We start from the raw sequence: 5,695 nt of genomic DNA, 5'->3' as shown, positions 1-5,695 counted from the left end.
CATGTCATCAGTGAGACCTTCAGAAATTGCCTTCACACCATCCTGCTGCATAGCAACTGAGGCTCCAATTATGAATACACTCCTAGCATTATGCTCTCATTATATTAAAAAATTCTGTTAAATTTGAATTGAATTTAGATTTCTGCTTCCCTTTAGGACTTCTTAGTGCAATGAATTGTTTTCCCTAGCTATACAATAGAATCCATCTAGGGGAGCTTTTAAAATACTGATGCCTGTTCCTCACCCTTGAACAAATAAATCAGAATCTCTAGGGGTAAAATCTGAGCTTCAGTATATTGTTAAAGGTCTGAAAGTGCTTGGAAGGTGCAGCCAGGGTTTAAACTAGTGTTTTAGCAATTTAGAGGGTACTTAAGTTGGGTCTAGCCAGGTCTGCCCAATTATCTTCAGGGCAGTACAAAGGAAAGACTTTGGCCAAGTATAACATATAATGCACAATTATAAACTTTGTTTAAATCTGAGACCAGCCAGGCAACATAGCCAGATCTCATCTTTACAAAAACTGTTTCTAAAAACTTAGTTGAGAATAGTAGTACAGGACTGTAGTCTCAGCTACTCAGGACGGTGAGGCAGGAGGGCCGCTTGAGTCCATGAGTTTGAGGCTCCAGTGAGCCATGATTGCACCACTGTACTCCAGCCTGGGCAACAGAGTGAGACCCTCTCCCTAAAAAAAATTTTTAATAGAAAATAATTACAATTTTTTTAAAATTTCATGAAAATGCAGATTCGGATTCAGTAGGTCTGGGTGGTGGTGCCTGGGATTCTGCATGTCTAATAAGCTGCAGGTGAATGATACAAATTGTGCTGTGGGGATCACTTTGACTATCGAGGATACAATGCATTCGAATGTTCCGCTTAGTAGTTCTTAACTCCTTCTGTATTCTGAGATCCTAAAAAATAATGATGACTGGGCCTAACCCTTGTGCAAATTTAACTGGACTGATTAGTCAGAATCAGAATCTCTGGGGCAGGACACAAGCTCAAGAAGCTCCTCAGCTGAGTCCAAAGGACAATAAGTGACTGAAACCAGAATGTTCTAGCCTACCTTATGTAACCTATCTTGGGGAAACGAATTGCGTTTGCTACTACAAAATACTCAATTGCTAGAATTTGGTGGTTTAGACTGTGGCATTGAGGCTAATTGGGTGAGTTCCCCTAAGGTTTCATTTCACATCAAAAGGTGGGAGAAATTCAGGAAGAAGACATTGAAGAATGCTTCACTGACTACTGGCATTAAAAAAATAATCTCATCAAAGTAATTTTTTTTTTTTTTGAGACTGAGTCTCACACTGTCGCCCAGGCTGGAGTACAGTGGCGTGATCTCGGCTCACTGCAAGCTCCGCCTCCCGGGTTCACGCCATTCTCCTGCCTCAGCCTCCAGAGTAGCTGGGACTATAGGCGCGCACCACCGTGCCTGGCTAATTTTTTGTATTTTTAGTAGAGACGGGGAGGCATAACCCTAGCTACTAATGTAGTCATACCCAAACCAGAACCCTGTCAAGAGATTCTGAATTTGATAGGCAGAGACTGACCAAGTTGATTTGTCTCTGGCTCCTCTGATTTTCTGTGAACCCTCAATTGCCCAATCCAATAAAGAATTCTTAGTAGATCTGTGACATCTTCCATTCTCCTCTTTAATTCTTCCTTGGTTTCCAGAGCAACCAACCCCTTTCTCCTTGTTCCTCTCAATTTATGTCAAAGCCTCCTCTTTCCTCCTTCAGTGTTTGCTTCCTTCAAGGGTCCATCTGTAAACGATTAGAAGAGATGACATTCATTCTCAGTGCTTCAACTTCCAAATATGCTGATTGAGAATCCATATCTTTAGGTGTGACCTCTCCCTTTACACCCAAATTTCCTACTGTCTTTAAAACATCTACTCTAGAATGTTTCTGAGGGACTTGAAATTAAAAGTGGTTCAAATAGGATTTCACCGTCTTAAGTCAAATCCTCCTCATATTATGCCTGGACTCTGTCAGTCACCTCTTAACAAGATTACCTGCCTCAGTCTTGACTCTAGAGAAGGAAGCCAAACTATATCCTTCACAGCATAGTTCCTGCTTACCTTTTCATCCTCTCCTACCAATATCTGAACCTCTCCTGTACAATAATCTGTCCACCTTCTTATGCTTCCTGAGATAAGCTGGACTCTCCCTAGCTTCCACAACTTTACTCAGGGTGCCCCATCTGTCAAAGGTTCTCTTCCCCACTTTATCTTCCTGTTAAACTGAGTTCCTCAAAGTTTAAGTCAAATACTCTCTAAAGCCCAAGATGAGTGGGTTAAATTCCCTCCTCCACGCCTCTGTTAAAAAATAGCACTTTAAACTGAATTGCAATTATTTGTCTTACAAGTCTCTCCTTCCACAAAACTAAAACCCCCCACCTCCCTCTCCCCTAGTAGAGGAACTCTATTATTTCTTCTTTGTTTTGATTGTTAGCATCACTAAAGGAATTGCAGAATGAATGGCTTGCACTAAATGATTCTTCATGTTGCCACCTCTGACTCTCTATAAGAATTCAGCTTGCTCAATAAACATTTATTTGTTTAAGCTCAAATTGATTGCTTAGCTGCCCTAGAGAGCAACAGAATTAAGAGATGTCGATTTAGCAAATTGCAAAAACAAAGAGTCATGTATTAGGATGAATTCAAATGTATAAATGATAGTTTTTATTAGGCAATGTGGTAGCTGTTTCTGTATCCTTCATTCCACAGTTTAGCCCTAGGAAAAAAAATAATAAAGCATCATGTTCACCATTATAAAACCAACTCAAGATTTGTCCAAAAAAGGTGAGGCAGTTTCAGGCGTATTTTTATTGTATCATGTTTTACATGGCTTTGCAGCCATTGAAGTTTGAACAATGCCAAATTTCCAAGCTAAATGCTATAAGTGGAAATTGGAGGCTACAGTTAAGTGAACAGAAATAGAACTGACAACCTAAATGCGTCAACATCCATGGAAAGTGACATCAGAAGTTTTGGTGTGCTATTACTTTTTTTTTTTTTTTTTTTAGGTGAGTGGGTGTTTTAAAACTTTTAAATGTTTAGAAAGTGGCTCAGCCTGATTTTTTTTTTTTTTTAATATAATGTTTTTAACATGGAAGAAGTTCTCTATAAGGATTAAAAGCCATGGGAGTGCCAATGAATTTAAAATGTGTTTATGGCTAAAAACAGGGATATCAAGAAAGATGGTAGCTATCTTCCAAAAGCTCTTATGATTTGGGGATTATGATAATAATCCCAAGCATACAGAAGAGGCCCCTGGAGTGTTGATCTCTTCATGACTATCAACAAAACGAACTGCCAAGGAACTACACCACTGCTTGGTTCTGCATAAATCCTTTGATGACAGCCTCCTTGCTGATATCCAAAAAATTTCCAAATGGATTTGTTAAGAAGATGGAAGAACAGATCGATTTAAAATTTTTGAGCACAAAAGCTGAAAACATTCCCAGGCAATTATCCTCTATCATTCTGTATACGGTTGTTGATTTTATTACCTTCAGAATGAATTTGTGAGTCCAGAAAAGAACATGTAGATTATTCTATTAAAATATTTTACCACTACTGGTGAATAGCAGTTAGTTTCTGCTGAAGCAAAGTTAGGTTTTCCACTTTCCCCGCTTCTATGCACACACCTGTCTTATGGAACACTCATGCTTATCAGATTTTGAGTCTGTTTGCTTCAGTAGACTGAGTTCTTTGAATGCAAGAATTTTATTTTTAATCATATTTTAACGTTTAGCACCTCACCAGTGCCTGATGCTTTTGTAGGCCAAAAGTGGTTTAATACCAGCGATTTCATATTGTTTAATAACTGTTCAATATTTAATAAACAATGTTCAATTACTTCGTTCCATTTATCAGAATTGAACTGTTCAAGAAAAAGTCAGCATTTATTCCATGACTTTCATGTTTTATGATGTTTAAAAAACAATAACAAATGTCAATTAGCCAATTAATCAAATCAAGTCAGCTTGATACTATAGCGATTGGCCCAGTTTTTATGGCATAAACAACTCAGTTCTCATAGATATCAAATAAGAACTCTGTGCTTCATTTTTTCTCATAAATAAGTTAAATTTTTATATCTCTTTTGAATATGAAAATGTTTGTTCTAAGAACAGTTTTTCATTGTGTGTTCATGTTTGTATGTTAGATATATATACATAGCTTTTGGCTTTTCTCAATATTTCTTAAAGATAAACAGAAACTAAAATGGAAAAACATGTCATTCTATTGACCTCTAAAAGATATGAGATTTTCTTCTATGTTTAAGTGAGCTTTGGGGAAGATGCCTCCTTCTGAAGACAACTTCAGAGAAGTTCATTCCAACCAGTAAGCTAAAGGATACTGGAGTCAAAATCAAATTGGATAGAGATATATATACTTTTTTTTTTTTTTTTTTTTTTTTGAGACGGAGTCTCGCTCTGTCACCCAGGCTGGAGTGCAGTGGCCGGATCTCAGCTCACTGCAAGCTCCGTCTCCCGGGTTCACGCCATTCTCCTGCCTCAGCCTCCCGAGTAGCTGGGACTGCAGGCGCCCGCCATCTCGCCCGGCTAGTTTTTTTTTTTGTATTTTAGTAGAGACGGGGTTTCACCGTGTTAGCCAGGATAGTCTCGATCTCCTGACCTCATGATCCGCCCGTCTCGGCCTCCCAAAGTGCTGGGATTACAGGCTTGAGCCACCGCGCCCGGCCAGAGATATATTTTTTAATCGTGTTGCTCAAGTGATCATATGAGAAATTCTTACTACCATTCAACAACTTGTTTCAACAATAGCTCATACAGTGACACAAAATAACCCTATAACCATTCCAAAGACCCGTTTTCCCTTTTTGATGTATGCTTCTATCTCATTTCAATAAAATTTGGCTTTGAAACCACTACTTTATAGTGGTTTCAAATAGCCAAAGCGATCATAAGCAAAAAGCACAAAGCTGGAGACATCACATTACCAGATTTAAAACTATTCTAAAAGGCTGTAATAACCAAAAGAGCATGGTACCAGTGCAAAGACACATAGACCAATGAAACAGAATAGAGAACCCAGAAATAAACCCACACATCTACAGTCATCTTATCTTAGACAAAGTCGACAAAAATAAGCAATGGGGAAAGTACTGTGTATTCAATAAATGGTGCTAGAATAGATGGCTAGTCATATGCAGAAGAATGATACTGGATCCCCACCTTTCACCGTATACAAAAATTAACTCAAGATGGGTTAAAGATTTAAATGTAAGACTTCAAACTATAAGAATATTTGAGGAAAACCTAGGAAACACCATTGTGAATATCAGCCTTGGAAAATAATTTATGACTAAGTCCTCAAAAGCAATTGCAACAAAAACAAAAATTGACAGATTGGAACTAATTAAACTAAAGAGCTTCTGCACAGCAAAAGAAACTATCCTCCATCTCTACAAAAGATGAAAAAATTAGCCCGGTATGGTAGTGCGTCTGTACTCCCAGCTACTTGGGAAGCTGAGGCAGGATGATCGCTTGATCCCAGGAGGGTCCAGGCTGCAGTAAGCCATGTTTGCACCACTGCATTCCAGCCTGGGTGACACAGAGTGAGACCCTGTTGAAGGAAAGAAGGAAAAAGAAAGAGAGAAAGGAAGGAAGGCAGGAAAGAAGGAAGGAAGGAAGGAAGGAAGGAAGGAAGGAAGGAAGGAAGGAA

Source organism: Piliocolobus tephrosceles, chromosome 5, assembly GCF_002776525.5.
Source record: "Piliocolobus tephrosceles isolate RC106 chromosome 5, ASM277652v3, whole genome shotgun sequence".
NCBI lineage: Eukaryota > Metazoa > Chordata > Mammalia > Primates > Cercopithecidae > Piliocolobus > Piliocolobus tephrosceles.
The sequence above is the reverse complement of the archived record's forward strand: the minus strand, read 5'-3'. Positions refer to the sequence as shown.